The following is a 13,458-nucleotide window of genomic DNA, read 5'->3' as shown; positions in this document are numbered from 1 at the left end:
GCTCTTCATGGCAGAAATACAGTCGGGATGCTTTCCAAAACACTGCCGAGCTTAGAAAAACTATTTTCTAATTATAAAAACTTGTTTCTAAATTTTTGATGTTGCTTTGTCCGGCACTTGAACCCAGGATCCTCGTTGTTGTAAGCGGAGCATGCTACCACCACATCACTGCGGCCACCGATAGAAGCACAGAGCAAAGAGTAAAATCCCAGAGGCTCCGCTATGCCTACGTCATATGAAGAGAATGAGGAAGACTTGAACTCCCAGAGTGCTTCTGTTTGGTATGAACTATCACGAAAGAGGCATAGCTGGCGTGTAGGCAGCTAAGCGCTAATTAATGATGATGATCAAATAAACTTCTAGTGACATTATATGCTCATTTGATCTATGTGAGGTTCTTGCGGACCGAGCAGGTCAACCTTACCAAACCTTCCACGCGATTAGAACTGGATTTAAACCCACCAACAACTTTGTGCTTTCTTACCGAGCAAACTTTGTAATGTCTTAGATGTATCATTTACAAAAGAGATATTGTCCTGTCAACCTGCTTGTTAACTCCCACTTTTTGACGTGTTGGAATATAAGCATCCGGCATAGAATTAAAAGGGTTTAAGCAAGAATGAGCACCTCTGAGACGCATCTCCATACGTTATCAATAGATGACAGGTTGTCAAAACCAAGTTAAGCCACAAACCATCAAATAAAAATCAGCACAATTTAATGAACATAAGCTTATCTACAAATCGTATTCATGATAACATCTAAGAGTGTGGTAACTATTTAAAACTGATTAACACACACGACATACACTGACCATGGGTGGCCTTCAGCTTTGTTAGATAACCCATTCTACTCATATTCAATTGAAATAGTATGTCTACACTTGGCCCATTGCAACCACCTCTCAATTGTGCGAATGCTAAAAAGACCTTTTTGGTATCATAAAAGTAAAAAAAAAATAAGATTTAGTTATTAGAAACATTTTCCAAATATCCATTTTGTGCCAACAGCTCATAGTACAACTCCATTAGCGCTTTAACTTACCACTTATATTTACGAGTAGCCGAGATTTGTCATAACGTTTGCCATTTGGTGGGTGGCACGTGCCGCCCATTAATTTATAGCCACCCAACCAATCTAACAATCAAATCGCACCACAATACCCAACAATTGAATACTAATGCTGAGCTTGTGCGAGCTTTGTCACAATACACACACACATATGTACATACATACTTACTCCTTCTCAATATACCATTTCTACAGAGATTTGCTGCAAACCAGGACACGTGCCTATAGTCCATTGGTGGCAAGGTTTGCTTACATAATACGCACCTTCCACTACATTGTTTTCATTGTTGTTGTAACAATACTAAAAGGAAATATTACAAATTACCGTAATACAGGATATCCGTTTGTAGCGTACTTAGTTTGTTTTTATCTCTCACTTCAAGCTGACACGTTTTCAGTCTACGCTTCGTGCATTCATAAGAAATGAGCAAATGAAAAAAAATGAGACAAACAGTAAATATTGAATAATTACTCCTTGGAGAGCTATGCGACAACGCTCATCTCTCACACTTCTGTTCATACTTAATTGAATTTTAAAGAAATCATAATAAGCGGTTAGGTTTAGCATTTTATTGTTTTATTTCTCCTGAAGCTCTTAAACTTGAATGACTTAAGTGAAGACTTGACTGGAACTTAATTAGTCACGATTTTTTTTTTTTTTTCTACAGGTACGCTTAATTAGGCCCGTTCACATTCTAGAAGCGTAATGAGTTTTTCTAATAATGGCTCATAAATTCTGGAACCATTAATTTAAAAAAATAGCAATTGATTAAATGATTTGGAAAGATATCCTAGAATAAAATACAAATCTTTAATTTTACGCAGGAAAACTGGTACCGCAGTACTTCGGCTCCCGTCAAACAATAATCTGCTGCCAACACAACCAGCGATATCATACTGGAGTTCCAATAGAAGCTCGTTGATTTCAAGAACACGGTTCCAATATATGTGGTGACTTAAACTCAAAAGCCTTCAGGAGATCAGGTTGCAAAGAAGCAATATCAGATATCAGAACGGCATCTGAAGAATCTCTGGTGCGATATAGAAGTGAAAATTTGTTAAAGACTTCACCATCAATATATGATATTCTTAGTACGCCACAAGCAGCGCTTAAAATATTTTCCGCTATGGGCACGCCTGTCGTAATAGTCGACTAAAATCCACTTTTTGGAGGTTTGAAAGGGTCGGACTAGTACCAGTAGATGACAGTACCGTCGTGTACTTACTTGTTGACTCAGATTTCCGTTTGCGGAGGCGTGGCTTTAATGATCCTGCCAATGTAATCGATTGACGCGGTTGCAGCACGTCTACCACTTCCGCCCGATTTTATTTAAAAAGAAAATTTCTTTGATTGAAAAATTTCATTTGATTTGAAAACCGTTTCTTCTAATTAGAAAAAAGTTTAATTTGATAAAAAAAAAGTTGTATTTGATATGAAAAAAATTTACTTTGATTCGAAAGTTTCATTTCATCAAATCAAATTTCCTTTTATGTGAAACTTTCGTTTGATTTGAAAATAGTTTGAAATGATTAGAAAAAATTTAATTGGATTAGGAAAAAAGTTTCATTTGATTTGAAAAATGTTTCATTTGATTTGAAACCCGTTTCATTTCATTTTCGAGAAAAGTTCGTTATACCTTTCATGAAAATGAAATGGTATATTAATTTCGTCACGAAACCCAAAATTGTAAGTCCTTAAAGGAAAATAGATAGACCCACCATTAAGTATACCGAAATAATCAGGTTGAAGAAATGAGTTGATTTAGCCATGTCCGTCTGTCTGTTTGTATGCAAACTAGTCCTCAATTTTTGAGATATCTTGATAAAATTTGGTGAGCGGGGGTATTTGGGTGTCCGATTAGACATTTGTCGGAACAGGCCGGATCGGACCACAATAGCATATATCATCCATACAACCGATTTTTCAGAAAAAGAGGATTTTTGTCATATCTTCCTCAATTTAACAGATTGAAGCTTCAAACTTCACCATATACTTTCGTATATTGCACATATTGTTGTCTGAAAAAATTGATGAGATCGGTCGTGTATATAGTATATATCCCCCACAACCGATTGTTCAGATAAGAAACTTTTCGTAATTCCTGCCCTTTTTTAACAGCTAGAGGCTTCAAATTTCAACGAATGCTTACGCATATAGCATATATTGTTGTCTGAAAAAATCATAAAGATCGGTGGTATATATAGTATATATATGGTGGTGTATATAGTATATTCATATAGTATATATATATATTTTCGCAATTTTAGCCCCATTTTAACAGCTAGAAGCTTTAAATTTCACCGAATGCTTACATATATAGCATATATTGTTGTCTGAAAAAATCATAGAGATCGGTTGTATATACAGTATATATATCATACAACCGATTGTTCAGATAAGAAACTTTTCCCAATTTCTACCACATTTTAACAGCTATAAGCTTCAAATTTCACCGATTTCTTACGTATATAGCATATATTGTTGTGTCAGAAAATCATAGAGATCGGTTGTATATATATTATATACTCTATATAAACTGTCATTTTTGCCCCTTTTTTACGGCTAGAAGCTTCAAAATTCATCAAATTTCATCAAATAGTTACGTTTACGTCATATATTTTTGAAGTACGTGATTCGTAGTCATAGTTTTTACATGCAGTTCACAAAAAACGTGAAGCTTTGCATCCTCACACAAAGTACCTACATATTTCTTATTTTATATTTATCTTAAAAATCGTTTAGGTATGTAGATCTGTTCACTATTTATTTCTTATCTTATACATCCTATTATTCGGAGATTACGAACGGGATAAGATTATTGTTCAGCCCCATTCATGAAAGGTATGAAGTCTTCGGCACAGCCGAAGACAGTCCCGTTCTTACTTGTTTGATTTGAAAAAAGTTGAATTTTATTTGAAACTCGTTTCATTTGATTAGAAAAAATTTTACTTTGATTTGAAAGTTTCATTTGATTTGAAAACCATTTAATTTTATTAGAAAAAAGTTTAATTTGATAAGAAAAAAGTTTTATTTGATATTAAAAAGTTTGATTTTGATTTACAGAAAAAAGTTTAATTTAATTTGAAAAAAGTTTTATTTTATTTGAAAAAAATTTCCTTTGATTTGAAAAACGTTTCATTTGCTAAGAAAAATGTTTAATTTGGTTAGAAACAAAGTTTAATTTGAAATGAAGAAAGTTTCATTCTACCTGAAAATGCTATATATAGTCTGAGTTACCTCAATTTCTTTACTTCATTACCAACCACCGTTATGCGGTTAGCGTTTAGTACCCTCTGTATAAATAGAGCTGCCCCAAATTCCAACATTCGCTAACGCTAAAACTCCCTCGCTAAAATTGTTGCATACTTTTCTGCGCAATACTGTTTTAGGTATATTTATCGATGGAGTTTTAGTGTTAGCGAAAGTTGGAATTTGGATGCTGAATACAAGAACTTATACCGTGGCTGTGAAGAATTCGGATATGCCTTCAATTCCTTCGAAATCCCATCTACTTCACGCCTGAAACTCTCCTCCTATTTTATACTTCAGAAAATCATTTCAAAGCAGATAAAATCACGGCATATTAAAATCAACTCGAAATCATTTTTCTTAACATATGAACATATGTGTTGAAACAACAAAGAAAAAAACCGCACGAGGTGGGGTTTTATGGAAGGATATACAAAAGGTAAGAGTATATCATTTTGTGAACATATTACACACTTCAAATAATTAAACATTTAATTATTTATGATTCAAAATGTGAAAAAAAAATTAGAGCATGACTTTTTATTTTTTGGTTCTCTCGCAAAGTCATATACAATTTTTTATATTTTTTTATTATGGACATTAGTACCCAGTTAGTCTGTGGCATTTGGCATATGGTGCGTGAAGATGTTCAAATTAGGGGTTGCCCTAGCGGCGATCACAAAGCAAATAACTGTAAAAAATACACATGCTAAGAAATAGATTTTCGTTTTGTGGTTACACAAGTGTAATATTCAACCCTTCCATACGGATTTCCTTTCCTTGCTGGACTCACCCTTTCCTTTTGATTTACTTTGATCATTGATTGCGAACAGTCAGGATTTGATTTTTTGGCTTCTCATTCATGTGTGCTTGTACTAAGCATATTTCGCTTTTGGCGATATAAGTTCATTTACCACATGTCAATAATCTATCTACCCACCTACCTCTCTACATTCCTTTTACTTATGTTTTTGTATATCATTCATTATTTAAGATTTCTCTACTGGCAAATTATAATCAAGCTTGTTAACACCTTTTGCTATGCTTCAGCGGTCAATTTAACCAAAGCAAAGGATGTTGAAACGAATTGGCAATTGTTCAAATTTCTCATGCATCGATTTGAGTTGGCAATTGGAAACGGAACTCAATCACTTACAGGTTTTATAAGTGTGTGGATTTGTGTGATTTTTTTTTTTTTTTTATAATAAAGATGGTGATTGATTGGCATACAATTCGAGAATAGAAATCGGTGTATTTTTAGATGCCATCTTATTCATTATAGGACAAAGTTATTTCAATACTAGCATAAGCGACAGACATTGTCCTGCACTGAATTTGGCTTGTCCACTTTTGAACCTTCCTTCGCTCCTTTTACGCTCTTCCCCTGCCTATTTTTCTCTAGTTCTCGACATCGCATTTTCCCCATCTTCCACTCCAATTCCCACTCTTACTCTCTCCCACTCCTACACACACCATTGCCTCTTCCATTTCCACTGTCACCCTCACTCCCACTGTCACCCCCATTCTAACTCTCACTCCCATCCCTACTTCCATTCTCATACCTATTCTAATATAACTCCCTCACACATATGTAGAATCTCTACAACAAAAATTGAATACCTGCTTCAAAAATTTAGGGAGGCATGGTAAAGTTAACCTGATTGATGTAAAAAAAAATAAATGCCAGCCGTGGTACATATAATAAATAATAAATAAATGCATGGCGCGATAACCTCCAAAGAGGTTTTATGCCGAGCTTCATATCGCGGCATGTTCCTTTTAATTTTTCCCACAAATTGGCGGGACAGAACTTACATGTTTTATGCCGACTCCGAATGGCATCTGCAAGGCAGATGAGTTTTCACTGAGAAGCTTTTCATAGCAGCAATACACTCGGAGTGCTTGCCAAATCACTGCCGAGGGACCAAGACCTTCGGGTGTGGTAGACGCTACCACCACACCACGCCGGCCGCAATAAATAAAGACTTGCCGCGATTTAATTCCGAGAGATTAAGTCCGGGCATCTGTTCGTATTTCCGTCGTGCCTCTTTCTTAAATTTTTTTTTAGGACTCCGAATGGCAGCTGCAAAACAGCTGAGCTTTCACTGAGAGGCTTTTCAGAGCAAACAAAAAAATACACTCGGAGATTGCCAAACCAGTGTCGAGGCACCACCCGCGTAAAAAAAAACGATTTTATAACTGAAAAAACTTGTCTCTAAATTTTTGATGTTGCTTTGTCTGGAACTTGAACCTAGGACCTTCCGTAGGGTAGGCGAATTTTTGCAAACAATTAATTTAAATTGGCTGGGGTAGAGGCCCAACCTTTTCAAAATCACATATAGGCTTAAAAATAGCAAGTAATCACATAAACTTATTGTAAAAATATCGGCGAGAACGGTTAAAAACCTTGGGCGCCTATAAAGCGTACACACATTATTTTTTTTTTTGTGGATTTTTCTGTATTCATCTGAATACAGCTGGTTGGTTAAGATGTTTTTGATATCACCTTATACACCATGTAACAAGATTTTTGTAGAGTTGTTTATGTTGCCAAAAAACCAACAGAGGATGTTTTGGAGTGGATTTACATTGAATTTTTCTTTTTAATAATATTTTTATATCTACTCTAATTTCTTCATTTCGATATTAATTATAACTTATATTCTATGATTACATTACATTTAGATGTTTGTTAATATATATTTACATTGTGTATTTGTATTTTATATTTTTATGTATGTAAAGCGAGAAAAGAAAATCTGTGATTTTATTCTAAATCTAATAATTCAAAAATTTTTATGTGTTGGTTATTAAACACACCTTATAACTTTTTAGAAAGCTGTGCCTCACATATAAATTTAACAAGTTCTTCATATATATTTATACTTTTTGATTTAAGTAGTTCTCATGATTCAATCACAAGAGGTTTGCTCGACAGACACATTTTTTGACAATTGCAGCCATTTTGCTCCCAAATCGAATTGACATCCGTTAACTGTGTTGTTTCTTTGGGAGTTTTTGAAAAATAATAGTAGTAGAAATAGGAAGCAATTAGTTTACAAATACCCGATAAGTACTTAACTGCATAATTCCTTACAACATTTATTTTAATTTTATGATGAATTTATTAACTATGCCATGATCTATTAGTGTGGCTGAACATAGGTTTTATGAAAAGTACGGACACCAAGGAATCGTGCACTTTCGTATACCTATGAACATACAAACCTAAACTAATTCAAAATTCATCGTTCAACGTCAAAACCTCGACTATTAAATCGATTCACGTAAAAATGTCATTAGTAAACAATGGAGACGCCATAACGAAATGTACTCATTGTGCATTTAACTTATTCAGGTAAAAGTCTAGAACAGGAGTCTACTGCTAATACGCGTCCAAAAATATCGAGAGAGGTGACCTCGACAACAATAATCCTAAGGCGAAAGAGAAAAAATTTTATCTCTGTCCGGAGATATTTGCAGTTGAAGTTGGCAATTTTCATGTGGTTGTTGTAATGTTTTTGTGCACTGAAAGAGATTTTGTGTACAAAGGCATATTGCACGCATTTATTTTGATCCCACCTCATTAGTGGACCGGCCAGGGTAATTTTTTATAAGCTCGGCTGAAGGCCGCAACCCGGGGTCATTTTGCGGTTTTTCGTCAATATCTTTTGAACGAGCTAAAATTTTAATTTCCGCCTTCGAATTATTGTTATTGAGGTCAATACGCGTCTTTCGACACTTCCCTCGATATTTTTGGGCGTTTATTAAATGTCGATCTTCTGTTCTATTAATTCCGTATGTTCGGAACATTCGTCTTCATTTTAGAATTTGGATAATCGGATTATATTTGGAATATTATGCATATTCGGACCTCGTGAGGTAGTATCAAATGAACGTATTCCGAATATTCTAAATTAACGGTTTATCCGGAACGCTTCCATGAATACTTAACGGAAAAGAGCTTTCCGAAATTTCAGAATAAAAAGGTGAATACTCCCTGTGTAGCAGGACCGAACAAAAGCTTAACTCTTCTGTCAAAGTCAAGGTAGGTATAAAGTTTTAAGACAATAAGCCATTTGCTTTTATTTTTGTTTTTGTCAGTTCATTGCGGCTACTGAGTAGCATATCACCCAATGTCGGCTGCCTGTTCAAAATCATGCTATCTCAAAATATTTTTCAAAATTTTCCCAATTCAGGATTTGACACAAAATCGCCCTATATTAGAGTTGGATTGAAGAACGATTCATCTCAGAATACTTTTCATTAACCACCTGTTATGACAAAATGCATTGAACTTATGCTCATGTAGGGAGTTCTGGGAACAAATTTTGAGATAGTGCATTTTTGAATAAAATTCTAACGTACGGCATTCTTCAAACAATTTCTGAAAGAAGGACCAAACCAACATAACACGAAATATTTAGAGCAAAATGAATTATTTCCCCAAAATCTTTTGGCATTTATAAATTTATTATCACTACTAATATACTACCAAAGATACTTGTCTACTACAATTTCACTGAAGGGGATTGAATTATTCCCCGTTTTCCGTACTTCGTAAAAGCAACCCGTCCAGATTTTTCAATTTGGGAGTGTCAAAGATCTGTCATCATTGAAGAACAAACCTCTAGTAATTGAATCATGAGTAGTTCTAATAAGGATGTGGAATTTTTAAAAATATTGTAATTGTTTCGCAGCGTGTCAAACTTAGTACATTCAAATAAAAGATGCTCTGGCGTTTCTATTGAGGTGCAAAATGAACATACTTCAGACACATCATGCCTGAAGCTGCTTAAATATTGTTTGCGAGTACGTGTGTCCTGTAATGAGTCTATTAATGAGCTTAATTTCATATGGATCCATATGAATTTGCTTATTATTGTACCAGGGGTTCTGATACGTGTCTGAACATATTGTTGCAAAATAAGTACCTTTGGAGATACTTATTGTTTGAAATTCGTGGTTCCATTCATTTGTTAAAATCTGTTTTATTTTTATTAGAGCTTCTTGAGGTGTCAGAGCAGTATCTATTGCTGCCCCTCTTGTAGCAGCTTCTTTGGCAGCAATATCCGCCTTTTCATTAAACAAAATTCCAACATGGCTGGGCGTCCAAATAATTCGGATTTCATCCAGGTTTGAGCTATTCAATTTATTATGAATCTCTGCAACTATGAAATTATTTGTTGTTTTCTTTTTTAGAGCATTTATTGAGGATAGGCTGTCTGTGAAGATGGCCAATTTCTTACATTTTTCCATTGTTGCAATTTTTATCGCTTGTTTGATGGCTGTCAGTTCCCCAAAGGTAGATGAGTATTTATCATCAAGCCTGTATAAGTATGATAAATTTTTGTATATATCATGTATGCTGCAGCCTGTGCTGCTTTCTGTTACCGAAGCATCCGTTGCAAGAATAAAAAAGCCTTTGTTATGTAAGTCTGTCTTTATTTCATTGTACATAGCTTTAAGTTGTTCTTTAGAATACTGATTTTTTGAGCTGTCAAGGTTCGTGCCTAATAGGTGTAGAGTACAGTGTCTACGGAATGTGATGTTTGTGTCTATTTTGTCAAAGATATTTTTAAACTTATTGTATATGTAGCTGTAACTAGAGTTTATTTCCGGGTTGTTTTGGAGTTGAGATATAAGTGAGTCATTAATAAACCATTGTTTGGTTAGCTCCTTTGCTGTCAACCATTTAGCTCTTGTTAATGGCGGTAGTTCTCCTGCCAATGCATATCTACTGTGAATTGGAGTACTTGGAGGTACTCCTAAGCATCTCCTTATAGTTTCATTAGAGATTATTTGAAGTTTTGAATTGTAACCTTTAGGCGCATTTGCGAAGGTAGTACAACCATACTCAGTCTTTGTTCTCACAAAGGCTTTGTAGAAGTTTAAACTATATTTTGGACTTAGTCCTGCCTTAATTGTAGTTAGCTTTGATATAAGGTTTACTGCTTTCTGAACTTCTTTTTTGATTTTGTTAACATGATCTTTTATAGTGGATCTAAAATTCATAACTCTACCTAATATTTTTATTTCATCAGCCTGTACAATTGGAGTATTCTGTTTTTGAGAAATTAAATGATAGTTTAAGTGAATTACATATGTCCTGAAAATTAATGATTTTGTTTTGTAGTGTATTAAGTGCTCTTTCTTTGATATTGTCATGATTCAATATTGTCATATTATTACAAAATCATCTGCATATTGATATAGTTGCGTAGACTCATCACTGATATTATGTAGATATCTTGTGTATAAGTTAAATAAAATTGGTGACAGACAGCTGCCTTGAGGCAGTCCATTATTTATTTCTATCGACTCTTTTCCTAAGATATAGTACCTTCTTGAAAAGAAGTTATGAATCCACGTTGTTATAGTAGGATTGGTGTGTATTTCAATTAACATAGATTTTAGAGCTGTTAGGTCTACACAGTTGTACGCATTATTAAGATCTAATACGCATACAAATACATGCCTTTTCTTTCTTTTCTGATCAGCAATATAATGTGTTATTTCATTTATGCACATGACTGAAGATCTATTTTTTCTGTATGCATAGCTTTTGGTTGGTATCACTTTATTTGTGTCCAAATGTTGTACCAGGATTTCTTTCACTAACATGTTCACAGTCTTTGCAATGACAGAGATTAGGGCTATTGGTCTATAGCTTGTAATATCGTCCGGATTTTTGTTTGGTTTTAGAATAGGTACTATTTTTATTCTCCTCCAACTGTCTTTGACATTATTACTGTTTAGATGATTCTCTAGCATTTGAGCTAGTGCTTTTTTAGCTTCCACTGGCAATTTTTTCAGCATCTCATATGTTATCCGGTCAAGTCCTCCAGCTGTCGATCTTTTGTTGATAAGTATATCATCGAATTTTTCTTGTGTGAAATTAATATAGTCATCATTATCAATTTGTCTAATGACTAAGTTGTTGTCTGTAAGATTAGTGACTTGTTCTTTTAGGAAATATAGGTAGGGAGTATTGTTTTCTTCCGGCCAGCTACATTTTGCAAAGCTGGCATTTCCTTTCACATTGGGTACAAATTTCCATGCATTTTTACTATGAGGATCTCGACTGAGTTCTTCAATTCTGTTTTTATAGCTTTGGCTTTTTGCCTTTTTACAGCCTTTTTCCATTTTACTTTTTCCTCTAGTGCATCATTTATATCTTCAATTCTTCCTGTTAGTCTTGCTTTTTTGGTTTTTGCAATAAGAACTCGATAATTTTTTTCCATCTGTTCATCCCACCATGCCTTTGGGGTGTGTTTGAAATTGTTCAGATGGATTGTAGCCTTTTTGATTGCGTTTTTAATAGAGTTTTCTATATTTGAAGAACAGTTGGCATTAGATATTTTTGTTAGTTTAGCACTAAGTTTGTTTTTGGCAATAAAGTGAATAGGCTGTTTTCTTATGTCTTCAACTTCAACTATAATAGGGTGATGGCGACTTCCTCCTATGAAGGATTGGCTGCAAGTCCAAAGAACATTTTGTCTGAGATTAGAGAAACTCAAGTCCAAGACTGAGCCAGTGTTTGAGTCAATATTGTGTGTTATAGTGCCATCATTATGACACATAAAATTGTATAATTGAACCGTGCTTTCCAAAATTTTTCCTTTCGTCGTTGTTATTGTATCACCCCATGTCAGACATCTAGCATTAAAATCACCCAGGATAAGTACATTAGAGTGTGTGGATAATTTGTCAAAAAGCTTGGTTACTTCCTGTTGAAAAATGTTACAGTTTAAATTTGGTGGGAAATATGCTGTGCATACAGTTAAATTGGTTTGTAGACTAGTGGTTTTTATCATAAGGATGTCATACGATGTAGAATATTTAATTTTTTTAAAAAGAATATTTTTCCTGCAGCCTATGGCTACCCCTCCGTAACCATCAGGCCGAGTTTTTTTAATAAGATTAAAATCAATTAGTTTGTGATTATTAGTGTCAATGTCATGTGAAAATATTTCTTGTAGTGCTACTATATCAATGTTATATTTTTGGATGAAAAAGTCAATGTAATTTTTATTGGATTTCAAGCTTTGACAGTTATATTGCAGAATACGCATTATCATTTAGTATGTAATTTTCTGTGCTGATTGACGCTAGTCTCTCATTTGCATTTTTTTTGTACAGATTATTTAACAATTTTACAATAGGTTCTTCAGAGTTTATTTGAAATTTTTGACACAAGAGTGTCACTAGTTTTTCAATTTCTGATACTTTAAACCATTCGTTTGAGGCAAATGATGGATTGTGTTTCAGAGCATCTTTTGCAACCATATCTCTTTCCCTTGCTCTGTTATTATTTTCTGGCATTTCTACCACCTTGCTATATTTAATTTTCGTAAATTTCCTGTTTATTATATTGTCTCTGTTGACAGTTTTAGGTTTCTGTGTTGGAAGATTTGGGAATTGTTCTTCATCAAGCAAATCGAAACGATTTGTATAGTTATTCAGTTGCTTGTACGTGTCATAGGCCTCCCTTCTGGAGAGTTTTTTTATAGCCATAATTTCTGTAATGTTTTTTTCCTGAGTCCACTTTTGGCATTTGTCTTGATGTGAATCATGTCCATTTTGACCACACAGAATACATTTGTTGTTCCCTGTTACACATTTTGATTCACAACCTGTTTCATTTCCACAAAGTATACATATGTTTTTTGATTTGCATGTTTTTTTGGTGTGTCCAAGTCTACCACAGTTGTAGCATTGTCTTACTTTGGGTATGAAGTAGTGGACTTTCATGTCTACAAAGAAAATCTTTACTGACTCAGGTATTTCTACTCCTGCAAAACTTATTTTGACTGTGAATGTTGGTATGAAATTGTCTTTGTTGTCTATGTCTCTTCTAAGAATTCGTGTTACAGACGTAACTTTTATTTCTGAAATTATGTTTTCCATAATTTCTTTGTCGGAGAAGTCTTGAGGAATTTGTTTTATAACACCATAGGTTTCCACCATGCTTTTTGGTATGAAAACTCTGATATTATTGTCTTTTAGTTGTTTATTGTCAATTGTGTTATTGGCATCTATACGTGTATTAAAGAAGACTTTGTATAAGGAACGTCCAATTGCCCTTACTCTCTTGATTCCTGGTATGTTAAATTTTCTTATTTTGTCTATTAGGA

General features: G+C 34.2%; 1 protein-coding gene across 2 annotated transcripts in view; it reads left to right on the top strand.

The window, feature by feature from the left end:
• The window catches only part of LOC137251963 (dnaJ homolog subfamily B member 13), a 478,991-nt gene that overhangs the window by 242,156 nt on the left and 223,377 nt on the right, over positions 1–13,458 (top strand). Inside the window, exon 3 of one of the 2 annotated variants that reach the window (XR_010953406.1) lies at positions 4,462–4,597. The exons of the other annotated variant lie outside the window; for it this stretch is intronic. The gene's annotated coding sequence lies outside the window, so the exon portion shown is untranslated. Of the gene's footprint in view, positions 1–4,461; positions 4,598–13,458 lie in introns of those variants that run through there. 2 annotated transcript variants of the gene reach the window in all.

This window comes from Eurosta solidaginis, chromosome 5 (assembly GCF_040869045.1).
Source record: "Eurosta solidaginis isolate ZX-2024a chromosome 5, ASM4086904v1, whole genome shotgun sequence".
Lineage (NCBI taxonomy): Eukaryota > Metazoa > Arthropoda > Insecta > Diptera > Tephritidae > Eurosta > Eurosta solidaginis.
The sequence above is the reverse complement of the archived record's forward strand: the minus strand, read 5'-3'. Positions and strand labels throughout refer to the sequence as shown.